The sequence below is a fragment of the Trachemys scripta genome, chromosome 7, assembly GCF_013100865.1.
Source record: "Trachemys scripta elegans isolate TJP31775 chromosome 7, CAS_Tse_1.0, whole genome shotgun sequence".
Classification (NCBI taxonomy): domain Eukaryota; kingdom Metazoa; phylum Chordata; order Testudines; family Emydidae; genus Trachemys; species Trachemys scripta.
This window is the reverse complement of record NC_048304.1, coordinates 90,020,309-90,044,400: the sequence shown is the minus strand read 5'-3', so window position 1 is coordinate 90,044,400 and position 24,092 is coordinate 90,020,309.

Genomic DNA, 24,092 nt, shown 5'->3' with positions numbered 1-24,092 from the left:
TGATGCAGCACAATCGGTACCACGCCACATAGCATCTGCAGGGAAAGAAAGAAAACTGTCATGAAGACTTCACTGGGCAGGTTCATGCACTACATGCCTTTTTTAAAAAGGACTCAGACAACCCTAACCATTAAAGTTGGGGATTTCTTTGCAGAATACCAATTGGTTCTGTAGCAAAGCGGGTCAAGGGCTACACATAAGATTGATGCTTCAGTACCAGAGTTACAGCCTAGAATGACTTTCAGAACTTTCTGTACAATTTATAGTAGGCGCAGTAACAAACTTAGTGTGGAAGGTGAGTTCTACAAGTCAGCAGAAAGACCTGAAAACCATCACAGAATGGTCAGCATTCAGAGGTGCTGATCCTGCAGAGTGTGCAGGCAGCATGCTTCTCCCATGTGGAGCCTCGCAGACTTTAGCAGGCTGCCTAGGTGCTATATGTTGTAGAATCAAACCTGAGATTGTTAGTCCCTGCCCCAAAGAGCTGTCTTTTAATTATATGTGTTTACAGTGCCTAGCACAAAGGGGCCCCGATTCCTGATTGGGTTCTCTAGATGCTACTAGGCTATTAAAAATAATAAAAGCATCATACAGTATTTATTTTAAACTCTAACATGATAAAAAGGATTATGATGATCTGTAAACTTACAAGACAGAGACACATTGTGTTCAACCCATTTTCTTAGTATAATAAAGTGCACCTGTTTTGTATTTGTACCCTCACAACGTATACATATATACAATATTAGATTGTATGTCAGATATCAGTTAAGGCAATACTATCATGTGCTCAAACCTTCAGAATTCACCAGGATATATACCAGGGGTTCCCAAACCGTGGCATGCATACTTGGGGGAGTGCTTGAGATATCTTTGGGGTGGCTACATGGGAGAAATTGTGTTTTTATTTATTTTATTTTATTATTTTTATTGAATTTTTCATAATAGGCGCCTCAAAGCTTTAAAACTCTGTGGAAATTTGTTATACAAAATACAGTAGTTAATTTACTTCAAGATGTATCAGTGAGAACACTGATGTACAGAGCCTTCGCTGCCAATCACTGTATAACGCAAGTTCAGGTGCCCAGCAAATGCCCTGAGCTCAGACCTAAGTCAGGTTTTTTTTTTTCCAGTTGTATACATCACACTATAACTATATCTGTGCATAATGGTGAAATTTGGACAGATGGCTAAAGACAGGTAGTGTTAAGAACACCACACAAAGTATCAGTGATGAGAAGGGTAGGGCTATGCGAGCAGCTGGTAGATCTGGAACGGGGTACGCAATAAGAAAAGGTTGGGAACCTCTGATATAGGCCTTTGGGATTAGGTAACAAGTGCACAAGTGTGGTCTCACAGCAGAAAAAAAAAACTTATTTCCTTGCCTTATAAGGTTTACAGGTTTATTTTTAATCTGTAGCTGGATCTAAGATCTTTCATAAATTAAAGAACAATTTAGCAGTGTATTCCATGCACATAATACTTGTTTATTTATGTTTTTTATTACAATAGGTGTGTGCATAGAGGTTCACTGTTTAATGTGATAACTATAAAAATAATGTTTACTAAAGGGTAGCTTGTTTAAATGGTTAAGTATTGCAAACCCAGTTAACTTGGTCCTCATCAGTCAATTTAGAGCTGCCATGAATGGTTTTATGAACTCTAGTTGTTTGGCGAAGGACAGATCAAGTTAGCACTAATTGTGTCATAACTTAATTTGATTATTTAAACAAGTAACCAATTCCAAATATAGTTGATTGTATAGATACAATCCCACATGATATGGCTGAACTGTTCTTTTTCCTAACTTGGCTATCTCTATATGTGAAATGTGTTCTCAGATGCCAGCTTTAGAAAACTGGTAAAACTAATCACATTATAAATGTATTGCTGGAAAAGAATTAATATATATTTTGAAAAGGTTTTATCATCTTTGGTTTGTACAGGGATTTTTATAGGCAAGTATAAGTATATACATGTAAAATACACAGGTAGGCATGCAGGTTTTAGGTGAGGTTTGGATATTTATAAGTAAGAACACAGGATCTATGGGTACTTTTTGCATGAATGTTGGCACAAGACTAATAGAGACAAATAGAGATTTTGGGGGACAGTATTGTTATGCAGGGTTACACCAAAAGCAGCTGTAGCATTTTTATATACAGGTAGGTACATGTGTATTTGGATGAAGAATTGTTATAAAATAGGTATGTATGCAGATATTATTAATTCAGTATCCGAGCTTCATCCCAAGTACAGAGATCCAGTGCAAAGCCCTCTGCAGCATTTAAGAGCAATTGTGGGACTGTATGTCAGGTCAGAGGAAGCTTTTAGATGGAAATCTATGGAAGCCCAGAAGAGGCTCACAGAGGTTGCAGGTGGCCCAAAAGAGCCCAACCTTCCCCCCTCCCCCACATACTATATGGAGTCTGGAATGACAGTGGCCCTGTCTCAGCGAATGAGCTGAGTAAGAGCTGCAGAGGGTCTGCATTATAGCCCTGTAGCCTGCCCATACACTGGGTTTTAGGTCCAACTCTTCAAAGGTATTAAGGTGCCTAACTTACACTGAAGTTGGCCACTTAAATACCTTTGAAGATCTGGGTCTTAGTGCCCTGAACAAAGCCTCCCTACATGTAGGAGGGGACCCTAACACCCTGTGACAAAGTGACAGACAAACATCTTCTAACTATAGTACAGCATGATTCTAGCTTGATTGGATGATTTTATTTAAATTTCTAGTGATGTGCTGCCAGTGTTTTTATAAAGGCTCTCACCAAATGTTTTGTCTTAGCTTGTGCTAAACCAAGGCTACCTAGAATAAATCCAGTTCCAGAACTGTGTGTTCGGCAGGCTGAATAAGTGAGAGACTGGGGTTTCTACTAATTTATATTCCCATTTAAACAAAAAATGCTTTTTTGACTTATAGTCCAGTGACTATACTGAACTTGTGTAATTTGATCCTGGTTGGGTGTGTCTTGTGGGGTGGGGGGCGACCCTTCCCTGAGGCCTTTTTTTTCCCCCAAATAATGTGGCACTCTGTGCAATCAAAGGCAAATGTTTACTCTCCAGAAGCATATTTATGAGCCCAAGGGATGATTTAGCAGTATCCAGAAAGGGCGTGAACTCCAGCAAAGGCAGGGAACTCAGCCCCAACTTTCCTTCATTTCAGCCCTTCGGCACATCAGTCTCTTGTGCATTACAAGTAGTTTTCTTGCTAAGCCTGTTATTTCTCACAATGGTCTTGGGGTGTCTTTTTTTGGGCTGTGACATGATCCATATCTTGTTTTTTTTAGCTGGCTCTAGCATTCATGCAAAGATCTGAGAGCTTGTAAAATTCATTCAAATTGTATTTGTTTTTCAGTTCAGCTATAATATTTCTCTGTATATATTACTTTGATATTTTAATAGGATATTGAAATGATTAGTGTGCAAAGTTTTATTGCTGGCATTTTCAAAGCAGCACTCCAGATTCCTCATTAAATTTGACCTTGTACAGATAGATGCGATAGAAGAAAGTCAGAATTAGGCCTGCTCTTGAATTGCAGCTACCAACTAACCTTTTTGGGGGTGAGGGAGGAAGGGCAGCGGAGGAGTCAGAGAAGTTGAAGGACATGGATCACTGCATAAGGTGATCCCAGTTTGGGATCCAATTAGATCTAAATCCTGGAAAACACTCTTATAGGTTTTGGAGGTACAAGTGCAGCCTACTTTGCCAAGACTCCAATACACGTATACTTGTCCTAATTCCCCAGATTCCCCACAGTTTCTGTATTCTGGAAATACAGGTTTCACTTTCCTTGCTGGACCCTTTTTTGTTAAGGAGGGGGAGCACAACTACTGATTCCTCTCCCTGTTGCTTTTTCAGTGGGTTGCTACCTCAGGCATCATCCTCAACAGGGGCCTTTGTGGGAACACTGGCCTTCTCCCCACTTTATGCACACATAGAGAGAAGGGGGAGCCGCCAGTTTTCCCCTCCCCCACTAGTGCTGGACATAATAATATGTGGTAGGCAGCGCTAAATTTACAAATAAGGATTAAGTTAACTGGGTTTGTTTAACTTGACCATTTAAACAATCAACCCTCTAATAAACATTATTTTTATAGTTATCACATTAAACAGTGAATAGTGGGGACCTCTATGCACACACCTATTGCAATAAAAACCCTAAGTAAATAAGTATTGTGTATATGAAACACATACTCAAATACTACATATCACTGTAGTATGCAAGTGCCATAATAAATGTGCACTTTATGTACTATACATCAGAGTCCCAGCCTCTCATGATGAGGCAGCTCTTCAGAAACCATTTTTGTGCACGTAAAGCCGGAGTTTGGCCTAAGAGCAGACAAGCTCCAGCTTGCACAGCTTCCTTGTGTTTCTTATTTAAATCTGTAACTGGGTGTTTTGCCCATGTTTGTTTCTAGTTATAACTCTCTCTCTTAAATAGTACTGCTTTTCCTATGACTATGTCCAGCCATTTCTCCTTAAGATGAAGCTCACTGACCTGAGACATCTCATGCTCAACAGAACTACAAATCCCAAAAACCACCTATGCTACCTATGAGGCCTTCATACCAGAAGCCAGTAATGGTAGATGGGGCTCCTGGTAGAAGAAAGATGCAGGTAGAGGAGGTAGAAATGGTTTATATAAGACTGATGAAATGTTTCTCAATATGCTTCCTTTCCTTCAAGCATAGTATGAACTTTGATCCTGAATTTCAATTATACTGAAACTTACATTATTGATGTTTTTACTTCTCTACTAATTTTTGTAATATGACTGGAAAGGTCATTTTTCAGTATATGTTGTACAGATCTTCAAAAGTTGTGAAAAATCATGTGTGTACTCTGGCAATGTTAATATAAGCAAAAACCAGTGGTCAGCAAAAATAAAACAGTTATAATGTGGTAAACAGAAGATTGGGTTAGCAGCAAATTAATGACCACTAAGTGTCTGATCATTGGATCAAAATTGCATTGGGTTTTATATAAACGAATATACTGATTGTTAATCCTAAACAGTTCCAAAGATATTTTAGAAAGCATATTTCTTCAACACAGGAAGAAAGTTAAAGTTACAACACTGTGCTGTAAAAATATCAGTTTGCAAATTCATCTGTTTATCATTTACTCTTTGAATGGTGCAGTCTTTGGGAATAGTGTTTATGGTAGGTGGTCCCTTCAAAGCTTTTCATTTCTTTGGAACATTTTGATTTGCCATGGAAGGCTCTCACAAACTTTTCCTTTAACTGTATCCAAACACTGCTATGAACTAGTGCAAGAATGGCTACTGTTATCATACTTCCTGTTTTAATATAAGATGACACTTTGAATTTCAAGACCATAGGGCTTGTTTTTCCTTCATTCCCCAAGAAATGGTGGTTTTTTTTAAAGCCTTTATTGAGCTCTCAATCCCATAACAGCTCAGATGTTCTAATTTACTATAGAGGCTCAATTCAGAAAAAAGAATGTCTGTTTCTGCATTCTGCAAGCCGTCTAAAGCCCTGAAAATCCCTGGGTCCATGCTAAAAAGAATAAAATCCTCCTGTCAAATAGATTTGTGGCCAGCTTTTGTAATTGTCTGAATCTCTTACGTAGATGGGCAGCCAATTCCTTTTCTGTCTGCTATCTGGTTCTGCCTATGATGTTTCTGACTGTGAAAGAAACTCCCAATTCCACACTCCCCCTTCATGTGCTCACTGTTCAATAAGGACTTGATCCAATGCCACTGAAGTCAATGGGAGTGTTTCATTCCGTGAAACATTGAAGAGATACCAGTTCAATTGCCCTGTGGGGAGAGTTTCCAGTTTCATAGTACCTCTCCTGGCTGACAATTCCATTTCAGGGGTTTCACCAGGATTTTGTTCTATATGTTGCATTAGCCCTTTAAGACTGCTCCTAGTTGCTTGTTAGTGAGCTAGGTGGAAATTGCCCCACCTCAGGGAGAAAATAGTCATTTAGCCCAGGAGAGGAGGAAGGGAAATGAGGTGAGTAGCCATGGACACCTTACACAATAGACACTTTAACAACTGAGGCACCATCTGATTGTTAGGAAATGTCGACCTCTTAAAATGATATTTAGTAATTTCTCCATTACTAAGGACTTTATATTGTGAGGCACTAATATAAAAGTTCGTATTCTTCTGAATTTACTTTGCTTCATCAGGTGACAGCCTGGCTCTGGCAGTTTCCTTGTCCACGGTACCAAATTATTATTAAACATTTGCATTGTGCTAGTGCCTAGAAGCTGACAAGATCAGGGTTGCACTGTATCAGATGCTGAACAATGAATCATTTAAGTATAGGTTTATGGAACTTACTGCACACTTACTCTTTGTATAATAAAAAACATTATTTTAACTGTGCACCAAAAAAGTCTTTTTGATTTAGTTGCCACTTCCGGCAGAAGAAGATTTTGTGCTTCAAACAATCTTGAGAAAATCATTATCTAAGAATGGAACTTTACAAGCTATACATCATAAGAATATGCAAATACAAACAAAACAAAAAAGCCTAAAATATTTTCATCTAAACCTGGAGAAAGTAACATTTAATCCCCTTTAACAGACCACATTCCAGGGAGAAAGCCTTTCTCCAAATTCTTTGCTCTTTACTACTTAAGAAAAAGTGACAGTTAGAAAAGTATAGGCATGCTCTTCTTTAAATAGTCCAGCCTGGTTATCAGACACTTAGCATGAACATGCCTGCGTAGTGTGATACGAAGGCAGTCTCTATAAACCATAGTGGATCAACAGATACATAAATACAGAGCAGTAGCAAAGTGAAGGATTTGGCACTTTTTAACTTTGCATTCCATCCAAATTTTTAATGGGAAACCTTTAAAACATTACAGTATATTTTCTGAATTAATCTAAGCCTGCCTTTAAAGAATGAATTTACATTCAAGCTATTCAAACTGTATGAAGATAAAAGTTGCTGTGTTTTTATTTAGCTTTATTTGACTTGTCTTAGAGGCCCTGATATTGCAATTCACTGCATTACTTCAATGAGACTTCATGCAAGCCCAGTAAACTGGGAAGATGGGGTCTAAAATCATAAAGCCTACTCCAATAACCCTTTCTCACACTTGTAAGTCACATTAATTGATTTAAATGGGATATCTCATTTGAGTGAGGGCTATTCATATGAGTAAAGATAGCAGAGTTAAATCTATAGTGCTGTGAGCCCAATACCATTTCCACTGAACTAGTGGCTAAACTCCCACTGATTACAGGTGGAGTAGGATAAGGACACAAGTAACAGCAAAGGCAATATTCAAAGTGAAATCCTGATGGCATGGCATGACGTATAGTTTCTCAGGCTGTCATCTCAGAAGTATTTCCATTAGGGCCATTTTTCTATAAAGGCATTAACTCACACACTATCTCTTTAAATGAAAGGCAGTTAGTTATCTGGCACACAAAATTTACCTAGCATATGAATAGGCTGATTTTTTCCTAGGGTTTCTTTAAAAAAATGTCCCTAAGTTACTTCCCCACACAGAATTTTAATTTATCCTCAATCACAGAGATCACAATTATGTAGCCTGGAGTGTTTTTCAGTTCAGCAATTGCTATAAAGGCAACTGATTCACACGCTTGCATCCTCTCCCTCATACTTTCCATGGAATGAAATGTCCCAGCAGGACTGTTCAAACTTATTCAGAGCTTTCGTGTGCTACATAAAACCTCATAAATCTCCATGCTCCTGCTTTGTGACCTTCTGACATGACCAGCAGACAGGAAGATGCAGGAGTGTGAAAGAGAGTGTCCCTTAGCAGGTGATTGATAACTATGAAGCTATAATTTAAAGAAGTGAAAACGACATGTCAAAATGTAGCACTTATATTATATACACTTATTTCTTCTTAGTACACCACAATGGTGCACATACAGGGCTGGATATACCACATTAAGTTTCCTTTGGCTGATCTAGCAAAGTAATGGGACCTTGAAGTGGATATAAATGTAAAAAGAAAAGTGTGGGTAATATTGTAGTAATGTTATCCAATTACAAAGGCAAAATTGGAATGGTTTGAATGCTGTGCACTGTACATTGTCAATATGATGCCTTTTTTGACATGGTATTTGAAATGCAATTTATACCCACTTGAAGACCACTTTACCTGCCAGAGTGATGGAATGGCCTTAGTGTAAATGAGGATCAGACTCATAGGCGCCGACTTCCTCAGTTCCCAGGGGGTGCTCAATCCCTTCTCCCACTTCACCCTTCCCCCAAACCCCCACCCCAGCCTTGCCTCTTCCCGCCCCCGCTCCTCCCCCTCCCCCCAACGCCTCCTGCAGGCTGCTAAACAGCTGATCCTGGTGGGCGGGAGGTGCTGGGAGGGAAAGGGAAGAGCTGATCAGTGGGGCCGCGGGCCGACGGGAAGCGCTGGGAGGAAGGGGAGTCGCCGATCTACAGGGCTACCGGTGAGTGCTGAGCACACACTATTTTTTTCCTGTGTGCTCCAGCCCCAGAACACCCAGGGAGTCAGCACCTATGACCTTCAGTTTTTATAAATCTGAAAACTGTGATAGAGAGATAAGTAGTGATATGTAATGATATGCCTTTTACATGATGTATTACTTTTATCCATTTAGAAACCTGACTTCCTAACAACTCTCTGTGCCCTCTTATCTTTTATCTGTTCCCCTCTTTCCCACCTTCTTATTGTAAATTCCTTATAAGAATTTTTGGGATAATATTAATCCCCTTGGAATGAGGAATGAAAGTATTTTTTGAGTCACAGATACATTTATAAGAAACTTTCTTATTAATGAAATAAAATTAAATAATTAGCCAAATTGTTCTCATTTACATCTATGCAACCTCACTGGAGGGAAGGGTTAGATTTTTTTTTATCATGTACCAAATACTGATACTAATATTTGTTTTAATTGTTATGAGGGGGTTTTAGAAAAATTGGCTAGTCTAATCTCAGATTGTCACAGAACTCCTAATTTTTTCATATTATGCTTTGGCTTTATTCCATTGGAATTGCATTAGACCAGAAAATGTTCTGATATCTTCTAAAAGCAATATTGAAGTGGGAAAGACAGTAAATTCTGCTGTAAAATTCAGTATGTGGGTTCAGCTCCTGGGGGTGAAATCCTGGACCCGTTGAAGTCAATGATAATTTTGGTACTGACTTTGGTGTAGCCAGGATTTCACCTGGGAATTTTGCCACTAGGTCAAAATGAGTAGGATGAAGTCCATAGTGTTATGGATTCAACACTTCAACCCTTACAGGAATAATGATTACTTGGCTACCAATGTAAAGCTGAGTCATCTTTAGGGACTGGATCAGTGCTGGTCACTCCGAGATCGGGGTGTGCAAAGGTGGTTTTGACCCTCATTTCACCTTCGTGCCCCAAGCTGCAGCAAGCACAGTCTGGCCATAATTTCTAATAAGACTGGCTCCATAGTCACTGGAATCTCATCTGTTATTCAAACTACTTGTAGAGCCATAGTAGACAGAGTATGATCGTAACAATGAAGTACAGATGTTGCTCTTCTTGTACTGCTTTTCCATGGGAATTTCTAGCAAAAAAGTATTCTTAAAATTGTCATTTTTGTCTGTGCTTTGAAGGCATAATAGAGATTTCTAAAAATGAGGAAAATATCTCCTTAAGCCAGTAAGAAAATAATGTTAAATATATTTTCAAAACCAAAACAAAAAACAAAACAAAAAACCACATTATGAACCCCAAGGTTGCCTGCTAAACCACTGGAATCTAATTTAGAAAACTATTAAGTTCTCTCTGTGTGCATATATATACACTTATATCATTACTGATGTCTCTGTGTGTATATATATATATATAGAGAGAGAGAGAGAGAGAGAGAGAGGTATACCTATCTCATAGAGCTGGAAGGGACCCTGAAAGGTTATTGAGTCCAGCCCCCTGCCTTCACTAGCAGGACCAAGTACTGATTTTGCCCCAGATCCCTAAGTGGCCCTCTCAAGAACTGAACTCACAACCCTGGGTTTAGCAAGCAAGCCAATGCTCAAACCACTGAGCTATCCCTCCCCCTCCTATATATATAAATAAATACACACATTTATTTATTTATAATAAATGAGCATTGGCCTGCTAAACCCAGGGTTGTGAGTGCAGTCCTTGAGGGTATATATGTATATATATATATATATACACACCCCATGCACATTTATACAGACATCAATTTTGATATAGAAACATGAAGCAGTTAACTGAACAAATGTAAATACTCTGCACCAAACAAAATAAAACCCTTATGTTGATGAAAGTCCAACACATACAATTATAGCTCCATAAAGGACTTAATAAGCCCATATGAGCGAAGGCCCTCACTATGAAGAAAAATATAAATATGAGGGAAAAGTTTTAAGTTACCCCAAGGATGCCAGAGGCACCAGGCACACTGGGGACAGAGTGGTGACTTTATTCTCCACTCCCCTGTGAACATCCTTGACATATTCAGTGGTGCTTAGGGACTCTGGCAGCAGATAAAGGGGCTCTTTGGGTCCCATCCAACAAAGTGCTTAAGGGTGTTCTTAGCTTTCAGCAGATAAATAGTCCCATCAAAGTCACAGGGAATAATCATGACTGTAAAGTTAAGCATGTGGTCAAGTGCTTTGTTAGATTAAGGTCCTTTGTGAGCAACCTTGGCATAGAGGCTGGTGATTAAGGACTCCACAGTTCTAGTGGCCAGACTGGGGCCAGAGCTCTCTCTCACTACTAAATTCAACTATTACTTGGTCAGTTAAAAGTTTGCTTTCCTCCCCATTTAAAATCCAGGTTACCAGTCTCATAAGGAGAAATGCAATACATACAATTAAAGTTATATTTGGAATAACAGACAAGTCTAATCACAATCACTATGACTGGCAGTTTCAACAACTCTCAAACTTTGGGGGTTTTTCTGTTCCTTTTCCCCACACTTGCTTATTAACCCATTTGGAATAAAACATAAAAATACCACCTTTACCCCTCTCCAGATCATGGTTAAGGAACATTGTCAGGGCAGTGTGGATAAGCTCACCTGTCAGTATTCATGTGCCAGTTGCTTACCTTTCTCACTTGAGTGTTAATGAGTTACTGTTTGTAAAGTGCTTTGAAGATGAAAAACACTATAGAAGTACTAATAGATGTTGTGCCTGTTCGGTGGATAAACAGAACACTTTATTTTCTAATGGATCAACTTTCATGGGCATTAAATTCACTTTAGAAAAAGAGCCTATTCAGATTCTTTCTACCCTTGTGCCATTGTTTACATATATGAGAGAAAACAAATTTCATAGCTGATATTTTTTGCTAACAGTTCAATACACGAAACATTTCTTATTTGCCCTTGCAGTGTGCTTCTGAGATATCAGTAACTATGTTAAGTAGGTTAATTCAGTTACTTCAAAAAGCTGTTAGCTAAAGTAAAACTATAACCTGCTGAGTAAACATTTTCTTATTGTTTGTACAGATTAATAACACAGAAGTATGTTCAATCTATCTTTGTGTATTGGTAGATTTCATCAGACATGAGTATCATCCTCCTGGTATCAAAGTATCTCACAATGACATTAGCTCTGACGAAAGCCTCTGTAAAGTCAACAATCTGATATGGTCATTAATCTCACACTTCAAAAGAAGCAGGACATTAAATAGAAAAATCTCACATCTGGTGTTCTACTTGCTGATTACTGTGGCCTGAAATCAGATAATGGATTGTTCTGAGATCATCCATACATGCTAGACACTGCAGAATGCAACAGTGACAAAATATGAATACTTAATCATTTTACTTAATGATTTAACCATTTTCAATCAATTGTTTCTTAGGGACTGAGTTCAAAGGGGAAATCACTCTTTTGTCTTACATCCAATGAAGCAGAATTTGACCTGAACCGATTTTCAGTTTTTCATACAGAAGTGCATTCTGATGGATTTCACTTTAAAAGTGGTGCTAATGTAGGTAGTATAGAAAAGTTTGCTAACTTTTGTCTACTTATGAAACATTAACTGGTGAAGCTCCACAAATGTCTTACTGTTTGGTACTATATACAAATTTTCAGGTCATTTACACTGGGTTTCTGAGGTTAATGCCACATGGAAGCTCCAGTGAGTTCAACATGCAGCAGCCCTCCACTTCGATAAGACAAACTGACAAAAGCACAGTGCCCTAGAACTCCACAGTCCTGGTTTTAATCTTTAATTAAATCCCAGCTCTTCCAGAGGCCACCATAAGAACTGCATTTATTGAGAATTCTATGGCTTAATGATGAAGCTCTCAGCAGCTGAGGACAGTGTGTATTCAATGGAAGACCCACCATTGTGAAACTGCCTGCCAACAAAGATTACTGTGCCTGAACCTTGTCATGTAGAGCTTAATATATGACCGCTCTGTATGCAAGAGCCTTCTCTTAATAAAGGTGGCTGCAGAATGTAACCCAGAAATATATTTATGAGACAGACAAATATTCCCATTTAAGAAAGTGGGCCAAACAAAGGATAGGTGGAGCAATAGGATGCTCTCACAGAAACTGTTTTTACTTTTTCTTTTTCTTTTTTTTAGTACCATCTACACTCATGGTACTGTATAAATATCAATTAATGGTAAATGTTGTTTTCCTTAACTATCTATATAATTTCTAGATAGCATGGTGATTTGTATATCAGAAATGGACAGATAGATATACTAGCTAGTTCATCAGTGCTAAGGTTTTCACTGTTTGGGTCAAAGGATATGTATCTGAGAAAAAAGATGTCCATAATTAGTTTTAGGAGTGCATCACATTGTGAAAAGTTTCTAGAGCAGTGGTTCTCAAAACCGGTCCACCGCTTGTTCAGGGAAAGCCCCTGGCGGGCAGGGCTGGTTTGTTTCCTGCCGCGTCCGCAGGTTTGGCCGACCGCAGCTCCCACTGGCCACTGTTTGCCGCACCAGGCCAATGGGGGTGGCGGGAAGCAGCGGCCAGCACATCGCTCGGCCCGTGCCACTTCCCGCAGCCCCTGTTGGCCTGGAGCAGTGAACCGCGGCCAGTGGGAGTCGTGATCGGCCGAACCTGCGGACGAGGCAGGTAAACAAACCGGCCTGGCCCGCCAGGGGCTTTCCCTGAACAAGCTGCGTACCGGCTTTGAGAACCACTGTTCTAGAGGAAATTATGGTGGGAGACTATAGCCTAGAGCTTCAAAGGTATTTAAATGCCTAACTCCCATTGAAATCAGTGGGAATTAGGCACCTAAACATCTTTGCAGATCAGGGCCTACGTTCCAGTATTCTAGGTAGAAAAATAGGGTACATAGGAACACAGAAATTGCCATATGGGATCAGACCCATGGTTCATCTAGTCCAATATTCTGTGTCCTACCGCAGTCAGTACCAGATGCTTTAGAGGAAGTTGCAAAAGGCCAGAGAAGGCAGGTATGGGATAATCTCCTCCCACTGAATGTCTCATGCTAATCACTAATAATTAGAGATTGGCATAAGCATTAGGTGCATTTGCAAAACAAATAAATAACCATGACTTGCCTGCAGTTATCCTTATTAATCTTGATGGCACTTAACTTAGTGCTTGTCTACATGGTGGGGTAATGCATGCATGCTATGGGGGGGGGTGATGTCTAAAGCTCACTAATATTTTGTGCAATAGTTAGTTTATGCAGGCCCTGCTGGGGCACACTAAAAATTCCCTAGTAGTGTGCTTTAACCTTTAGTGCACAATAGCCTTGCCTACTTGGCTCAATCAATGCGCAATCCATTAGTGCACTATAGACATCACATCCCGGTAGTGTGCATTACTCCAACATGTGGACAAGCCCTTAATTAAAGGCATACCCTTGTTTCAGAGCCTCTCCAGCTAAATCTGATTTCCTTATATGGTAAGCAGACATTTCAGTGGGTATGAGAAAGTGAGGCAAGCAACTCTGCTTCTACAGGTCAAGGGGGAAAGATTTTCTCATTTAAAATAAATGAAAACATGGTTTAAGACATTTATCAAGTTCTAAATGTTATTTTTAACAATAATATAAAGGAAGGAAGGAGGGGGGGATTAATGAAGTAAATTACTCTTTTCCCCATAGGCCATCTATTTATTTGCATGTAAAAAGGAACATAGGGGAAAATAGTACAAATCCCGCAAAGTATTTTCTTTGCATTTTGGTCTTGAGATGTATAACTGTCTATGAGACCTGAGCTAAATCTTTTAAGTATGTTTGTTTATATAACATGCAGCAAGGAGAACAACACAATCTTTACAATAGTCTCTTTCCACTGGGCAGGAGGTTTTCATTTCATGCATCATCACTCACAATTTGCTACAGTGATTCCCTGAAGTCATTTCATAACCTTAAAACGAGAAAAAAAAAACAAAAAAATATTTGGTGGTGTTGCTTTGGAAGTTAGGCACATTGAACACAGATTTCATTTTGACCATTTTACAACAACACAAACCACATTGACTGCAGTTACATATTCATAGCCAAAGAACAATGCAGGATATATTTGAGATATTCTAGCCACATTTGGCAGTAATTCTGTTTCACTGCTACTGCACGATTTGCAATGAGAGAAAAGTTACCATAGAGACATCTTAAGCACACAGAAAATAAAAGTGGGTTTTAGAAAAATGGACGTTTAGTCTCAGCAAAAGTGTTGCTGTATTTGTTATACCTGTTAACAGAAGTCCTACAGAGCCACACTACTAATATAGCTAGTGCTGGCCACTCAAAATCCAACAAGATGCCATGAATGCCAGAACAAGATCTTGTGAGTCTTATGGGATTTCCTATTGAAGTGAGGAGGAGACTCTTGGGATTTGCAAGATTTTACTCTACTGACCCTGTTACTTCCTGCTGATGAATCCTAAAATTTGAACAGAAAAATAGACTGAGAAAAAAATATATTGTATGACCTTCTAAAAGGGGAAAGTAAATACATTGACAAAAATTACACAAAAAGAATCCAGTGCTTATGGAAAGCCATGTGTATTTGGTGATGGCAAATCTTTCCAATTTCATCTTTAGCTACCAGGACAGTTTTATAGCTAATGAAAGCAGGTAGGTACATTGACAGAAAGATACGTCATATAGCTTGTGCTATAGCTCATATTGCATTCTTTGAAGGCAAGACGTGATTAAAAACCAGAGGGGGGGAGGGGTGAAAAAATGGAGATACCTATGATGGAAGAGGTTACCATTAGTGCTAATGGATAAAGTCTCTGTCCCTTTCTCTCTTTGTCTGTGAAATAGCAGAGTGATTTTTCTAAAGAAACGTGGATGTGGGTTTCTAGCTGACCAACTAATAAGAAGGTGGCACTGACACTGAAACACTTGTGCCAGTAGTACTGTACATGTGCTGTATGCCAGTTTTCTTAGCTATGGTAGGATATGAAAGGAATTATTTAGAAAGCAAATGTTCACAGCACATTCAAGAACCACTGCCTAGGGAAATTATGCTAACTTCAGTTTGGCCATAATGCTTTGTATGTAGCACGGTTTATAGTCACATAATTGACCTGAAGAAGAACTCTGTTTAAGCACGAAAGCTTGTCTCTCTCACCAACAGAAGCTGGTCCAATCAAAGATTTTAACTCACCCACCTTGTTCTCTAGTATGCTGGGACCAACACAGCTACAACAGTATATAGTCACATAGCACATTCTGCATGCTGCTTATCCATGCCTCATTGTAACTCCTACGAACTAGTTTCCTGAAAAATTGTTAGCACTAGAATTACCGAAAACAGATACTGTATAAAGAAATGCTTAATAATAAAGGAATAGGTTATTATCATCACTGTTTTTAATTCCTTCTCCTCTACAAAATAAAGACATACTTCTCTTTGGTAGGTGAGTGTGTGTATATGTGATACTATGACAGAGGTGTGAATGTTACAGCTCAAGATGATGTATTTTACAGGTCTTTTCTTCAGGCAATAAAACACCAAATATGAGATTTTTCCAAGTACTAGTAGTTTGGATTGCACCACAGGGGCCAATGTTATTTAGGTAGTGAATTCAGTGGATGAACTGGATATTTCAGTTCTAGCACATATCCTTTGCATATCACATACCCTTCCAATATATTGAATTAAATTTTCCTTCAATTTTACTGGGTTTACTAAATTTGTTTTGCACACAACTGAACACAATAAGATAAAAGAAAGATCATAAATGTCCTCTAGTGTGTAAAATATATGGTTCAAGCAAAAGAGACTGACAAGTTGAAAGATGCCTTTTCGTATGTGTATACCATTCCAGACAAGTCACGTTTTACGGGGGAATGGTAATAGTTATTTTAACTGCTCCTATTTTGGTTTTGGCACGTTGTCTTGCACATGATCAGTCATTAGCATTTCAAAATGTCCCTCTGGGAACACCAAGCAAATTCCCTCATTCATGCTAATAAAGCACTTTAGTGACTATGATCTTTTAAAATTGTAATTAGACTAATATATTTGTAGTCATAAGGTTCAAGCAGTTATTTACCTCTTTCATCATAAGCTTATGGGGGCAAGGAGCAAAATGAACAGTATTGCATGATGGAATGTTAGCTCCATCCTATAAGACAAAACTTTTTTCCTCCCCACCAAATATTTAGGAATTCTGATCATTTATGGTCTCATAGGGCTTTTGGAACACACAGGGAAAAAAAGAAAGGGGATGTGTGTAAGAATAAAGAACTTTGGGCATGACAAGCTGAAGTTAGATAACAGTGTTTATCAGACTAAATCTGTTGAGCTAGGAATACTATAGGAAATTGAAGGGTTTGGAAGTATGTCTGTCTCCATATATAGCAATACCACTGTTATTTTCAAGGATCACAGAGGTTCATTATTAAGAGCAATTACAGAACTTTTCTTTCCGCCATGCTTAAAATAGAAGGAAGGAAGGAAAACTGATATTTAAGAGGTCGCTTTTGTTTTTAATGCAACTTGCATAGCTAATTACAGAAAAAAAATTATGCTTTGGTATTACTTCTTCCTAAATAGTAGACATAATTTCACCATTTGTTCTATGCAACAGTAAGATTTGAGCTGGGAAGAGACAGTTTAAAGGAGTCTCATTTGCTCAGCAGTACAAATAAGTAATTGCAGAAAGAAAAATCTTTGATCTCAGTGAGGTGCTAATTTGTAAGATTTTGGGGTTGTTAGGACCTTAGGAAGCAAGGATCAGTACATAAACAATGGCACTTATCTGGCAGGCTATTACTGACACATTACTATCTCGACACTTATTCATTTACACAAGTGTTTGAAGACAAGACTATGTGTCAATAAAGGAATTAGACCAGACACCTTGAGTCCATCAGCTTTATCTCAGTTTGCTGACAGGAACAGTAGGTGACAATAAGTAACAGAAAACACTTCAAAGATTCACAGTCCTAGGTTTTCCACTGAGGACAAACAACATTTACTGCTTTGGTAGCAACAAACAATGAGTAGTAAGACTGCAGCTGGAAGATGAAAGGCTAGTCCACTTAGCAAACACAAAGCTTTCACATCCACTATTTTTTAACTGGACTTAATTCAATTGTGTGGAGTTTTTTTTTTTAAAATGATTTGTAACTTTCATCTTGGACATTTTAAAAGGAACAATATTTTAAAAGGCAATAAAAAGAAATGTGTGGATTTAAAACTCCAAAAAGTTTGACGCTTTGTTACCTGCTGTTTATACAAACACAGTGTTGGGTAGGAGATAAAGGAGGGAGGATTGTTTTACAGGGGAAAAAATATCTACTGTAACAGTTTGGGCTTCTGCAGGCAAACTTTCCCTCTAATCCATATCCCCCTCCCTCATATGAACTTTATATTATCAAGCAGTGGTAACGTATATTACATTCACTTCCAAAACAGTGCACATTTGCTGAGGTCTAAAATCGTACATAGTAAAATGTCTAGGCTAGACTAGGCAGTGGCGTGTTAATGAAGGGATAGGTTCTGCCGTCCTTACTGTTGTGGAGGTATTATTCAATATGAATAAGGCTCTACTCCAGGAGCTAAGGTACTCGATGTAAGTAAAAGTGGTCCAATCTAGCCCCAATTGGGCACTTCATTCTTTAGCTAACATGCATTGAGGTTTGCCGTGTAAAATATTTTAAGGTAGGTTAATATAGATTGTAGACAAAGTAAGGCTGATGCATGGCCTGGCTAATTTATTACTTGAACATATCACATAGACATTTCGTAAAGCCTTTTAGGGTAGGTCTACACTTACCTCCGGGTCGGGCGGTAAGCAATCGATCTTCTGGGATCGATCCCGGAAGTGCTCGCCGTCGACGCCGGTACTCCAGCTCGGCGAGAGGAGTATGCGACATCGACGGGGGAGCCTGCCTGCCGCATCTGGACCTGCGGTAAGTTCGAACTAAGGTACTTCGAATTCAGCTACATTATTAACGTAGCTGAATTTGCGTACCTTAGTTCGAAGTCGGGGGTTAGTGTGGACCAGGCCTTAGTTTGCAAAGAAGGGAACAAATACAAAGACTAGATCAGAATACACATTGGGCATTGGAGGGATTTGAACTTGTTTCTCACTGATTAAATCCAGAATATCTGAAAACTGCTCATTAGCTTTCAGTATTATGAATTTTAAAATGCAAAAATGATAACTGTACTTTTAAGAGACAACCCCCCACCCCAAATTAGGAATTTTTTGTACAATACCTTGCATTTCCAGTTTATCCTTGATGTTTACTTAGTCTGTAGAAGAGAAATTAATGGTTTCTCAAACTTTTAAATTGAACTATTTAAAAATCCATTTCAATTCATACTTCACCCACTTCTATTTGTTATAGTACCTTATCCAGATTTAAGAGGTAAGCACAGACAGTGCCATTCATGGAGTGCCTTTATTTCCCCCCCCCCACTCACTACCATAGTGTCAAATGGTTTCCATGTACAGTTCAAGGCACTGATGACACCAATATCTCTAATTTCTACCTATGAATAATACTTCTTGGAGCCTGTGGAGCTTCATCATTAGAGAAAGAGGTGACCTGACAATCTTTCCAATGTGAGAAATAAAGTGCAAATAGGTATGAATAATGAATACGCTTGTAAAGTCACTGGAAACATTTGCAAATAAAAGCAAGCCTTTTAAAATTCTGTGCCAGCATTTGATTTCCTAATGGTAAGTAACTTGTGGTTTGGGTAAGCACAGAGGGAGCGGTGGGTATAGGGTTCAGGAGAGGTACATTGTTTTCACTCCAACCCAGGCGGAATGTTCTCAGAAGCTCATATGGCCTGAGTGTGTAGCTCCTGAGAAGTATTTCCCTTTAATGGCACCTCACATTTTGGCAGTGTGGCAGGGGCAGAGGTCAATGCCTGCAGGAAAGGAAGTCCTGTCAGCGCTGCTCTACCAGAGCCTGCCAGGACTCAGGGAAAGTTGGGGGCCATGGAGGCAGCGCAGAGGCAAATTCATGCAGCTAGGATGTCAGACCCCACTTCTTTGGGGGGGGGGAGACAATCACCACTCCTCAAAATATATGTCAAAGGAAACTCCAGAAGGAAAACCATACTGAGTTTTCCTCTTTCCCTTGGGAGGGGGTGAGCAGCTGTCACTTCTTGCCCTTGGTACTGGCTTTATGTAGTCTGAGATTGCAACTACTGAGAGGAAACTGCAGTAGAACCTCACCTTCAGGAGCATTTCAGGGTCAATGCCTGCTGGGATTCCCCCAGAACAGAGGACTTCCCATACCATAAATTCAAGGACCCGGCCCATTGTAATTTGGAAGTCATAAATCAAATGCCTAGTTCTCTTCCACTCCTGGCAGAAACAAAAACAGGGATGTACTTCACATTTTATTTATTTATTTGTGTCTCTTACTTGTGGTTCCTGAGCTTTTGCTGCCTTTAATTTATGGCCATTCACTAACCACTAGTTGTGGGCCTGCAGGGAGCAGCCCCCTTCACAGAAGCTGTTCTCTGCCACCACAAAAATGTTAGAGAATCAGGATGTAATGGAATATTTACTCTAGAATTGTTTTACAACATTCTTTGAGAATTTGAGCAATTCTGGTAGGGCTCTAAGTAAGAGTCAACTTTTGAAAATAATATATTAGAAACTTGACAAATACAATTGTTTTTTTATGCAGAGTCTGGGAGGCAATGAATAGTCGGGAGAAAGAATTACACAATAATTATTTGTTATCCAAAGCAGATCTGGAATGGGGAGAATGATGATGATGATGGTTGTTGTTTAAACAACTCATAAATCACTACACACCAAGATCTGGAAGTCCCATGGCTCTCCCTTATTTAGTCAGTGAGACTGGACAGGGATGAAATATTTCATTTTTGTTTATTTTTTGCTTTTACAGAGAATAATCTGACACAAAACTAGGGATGGGATGGGCCAGTGGATCAGTGAGCTGTCTGGATGCACTTCTCATTTGTCCTCACAGAGAGTGCAGGAGCTAAGAGAAAGGAAAAATAATTTCCAGTGATCACTCTGCATCACATATTCAATAGTCCTCTAATCTGCATGCTTTCCAAATCCTCTCCTTTGCCATCATAGGATTGAAATGCAGTGTTGGCTTTCCCTTACTGCGGTCAAAGGGTTGAAATATTTATGAATCTTTCATTATGTACCATAACAGGAAAAACAAGGCAAGAGCAGGTTCTGTTTGCTGGAATCCTTCATTTAAGAGCTTAAGTGGAATTTAAGTGACGCATAGGCCATGTTCTGGCCCTCTGCACAGGAGTGCATTTCAGCACTTACTGTCTGGAACCTTTGATCTATTTCATCTTTCCAAGCCTATTTAGTGTATATATTTAGTATCCATTTCCATTTTTGTATATTTTTGCATTCACCCTTACTTTTCAGTGGGCTTTAAAAAAAAAAAAAGGGTTTTACTGCACCTAAACCCTTTAGACCCAGAAATTGCCACTAAACACTACTTGGGTCATGCAGTGCGACAGAAATTGTGCATTTTCTCCAGTTCTTGTGTGCTCTCTCAGTGTAGAGAGCCTCTGTTTAAATGAGCTGAATGACAAGATTAACACAGTTAGGTGCTAAACAACAATGAGACAGTGAGGTTGTAGTGGCACCTAGCTGTTGCCTGAAAAGCAATTCTGTTTTTCCCTAATCTTCAGATATTAATCAATTTCCCTAATCTTCAGATATTAATCAATTTCCCTAATCTTCAGATATTAATCAATTTCCTTGATTAATCAATTAATTTCCTTGATTAATATCTGAAGATTCCAGTTCTTACATGTAAAAAGATTCTTTCATGTTCCCTTTGAAATACGCCAGTAGTATGAATGTCTTTTTTTGCAGGAGTATTTTTAAATGCTTTACTAATAAAGATTATTGTTTATTTTTATCATAGCACTGCTCAGGTTTAGAGTCCTGTTGTGCACGGCACTAAATAAATCACATAGGAAGACACAGTTCTAGTCCCCAGTCTCCTGATATTTGGTATTTTTCTTAACCCCCTTGGGCTCCTGAGACCTGAATCTCAGTTTTCATTTAAAAAGTAGAGTTCTAGCCCTCCTGAATGCAGAGAAAAGTTGAAAACGTGATTTATCTTTGCCCCGAAAATACACTCAAAAGCCAGATGGCAAATAATGAGAACCCAAATTGAATATCTTATTTCTTTTAGAAAATCATTATTTTAAACCAAGCTCATGATATTGGAGGCCTGACTCTCAACTTTTGAACACTTGGGGTTGGCAATACTGTTAAAATCTAAGGCTCTAATCTACAAGTACTTTACACACATGCTTAATTTTAATCAAGGAGCAGTCCCATTGATATCCCATAAAAATTAAGCCTATGAATATTTGCAGGTTTGGGACCTATGAATTCACTGAGGAATAGCCTTTCCTAGTTGTTTAATTTCTTGTGAATTAAAATGGAATAGTTTTTTTTCTTTTTTAAGCTAACTATAAAGGTGCCAAAGGTGGTAGAATTTAGTGTTGACTCTACAATTTGAAACTATATTAGTTCTGGTAGGAGTAGTTATATCTGAACTTAGTTGGAAAGTCATAAAATTCCTAGATGATTTATTGTTTCTGGTGAAGTGCAAATGCTCCAAAGATAATAATAAGTCTCAAGATGCCAAGCCTCCATCCCCTGCTCACTTTTTCTACTGACAGCACCTGTTCTCCAACTTTCCTTTTGTAACATTTTGCACTTTGCTGTGCATTCATCTGTTCTGAGATTGCTGTTTAAAATCACATTGTTATGGCCCGATTATAGAACGCATATGTTCATGAGCATGTGTTCAGGTGAACATTTGCTCCATTGACTTTAAATCAGACTATGCATCTAGTTAAGTGTTCACCAATGCATGTAAGGGTTCCAAAGTTGGGCCACTCATTTGTTTTTTAAGAAAGGTGGGTTATAGATGTGATCTGTATATCGCATTGTTTTCTACATTATATTGGCAGATAAGTTGGTCACTCTCTACAGAATTGTGCTTCATTTTAATGTGTAACTGTGTCAAGAAAAATATATACTTAGGGTTTAATCTTGTTCCCATTGATTTCAGCAGAAGCAGGATTGGGTCTTTAACAAGTTCTACATGAGTGCCCCTTTTCACATTGATTACCCATTGATTTCATCATGCAAAAGGCATGGTTGTGTACACTGGATACAAGCAAACCTTGTGTATACCACATAAAATTATTGAGTGCCTTACTGTTAATGTTGATATTACAATATAAAGTTATAGACCCATAATTGTAATTCATAACAAAAATGTTGAAATATTGTTCTATTGGAGCAGAAATCTAGTCAAAAAGAAAAGGATCTTAAAGCCAAATAGGGGATTGAGCAGAAATTCAAACACTAAAGCACAACAGATCAAGATCTGTAAAATAAAACCAAGTATCAGAAGGTTAGCCGTATTAGTCTGTATCCACAAAAACAACGAGGAGTCCGGTGGCAGTTTAATAAATAAAACCAGTTTTTCGTAGCGACAAGAAATTATTTCATTCTGTACAGCACAGGATACCGGAATATATTTTTCATAACTCCCTCTCCTCTCTTAGCTTTCCCCTGAAATACAGGGCAAATCCTTCACTGACTGGGGCAGTGAGTCAGAGGAGAGAAAATGCTAATCATGTAAACAAGAATGGTGCATGATGCTCCCTACTAGTGCTTGTTGCTATCAGTGAACACGAAGGCCAACTGGAAATAATGAGTATGATTCTGAGCTCACACCAGTTTTATAGTGGTATGGCTCCATTGACTTCAGTAGAGTTATTCTAGATTCATACTGGTGTAAATGAGGTCAGAACAGATTAAAAGTCCCATGTCCCCAGGGGGATATAATGATTGGATCAATACCTTAGCCATCTCTCATTCTTATCAGCCCGTTAAGTGATGCAGAGAAATCCTGGCCTGCTACTCACAGTAAGATATTCTCTGTGCTTTTCTTCCTGTCTTATGCAGAAGCCAAGAACAGAACAGAACTTAGTCCACAGTATCAGCTTCCCTTGAATCTGCAGCATCTGCTTTTGTACCATGTAGTGTGCTACCAGAAAGTTAGCACACAGATGCAGAACATGTATGCAAAGGGAAAGTTCTGCATGTTATTTAAAGCTACCCTATAACAAGACCATTCACACTGTACAGCACTATTGCTGTTGGAGTCTGCACTCTGGGCATTTAAAGCCCAACTGGAGCTATACTTTTGTATATGCTTTCAATGCAATATATAGCATGTACCAAACTATTAAACTGAGGTGCAGGTTGAGTATACATATTAGTAATTTAGGAGTTTTAATCCTTACAAAAATGTACTCATTAAAAAGTCAAGACTTTCAAAGTTTGTTACACTAACAAGGAACTCAAACATTTGAAAACGTGGAGTCTTCAGCCTCCAATCCCGCCTTCATGGGTGGAGTATTAAAAAGGGACAACATAGAGCTTTAGTTTATAGGTGTTATTATATATGCCCAAGTCTCTGCTACTGATTGCAATGCTTGGTCATTAGGTTTTATTCTTCTCATGTAAATGCTATGTTTTCACGTTGTGAACTTAGGTGGTTTTAAAAGTTCATAAAGTTAAATTCCTGCATCCCTCCTGAGATAAGTACTCCAGTCACCTAACGATGAATCAGTATCTCATGCAACAGGTGCCCTATCAGCCCCATAAGTAACCAGAGCC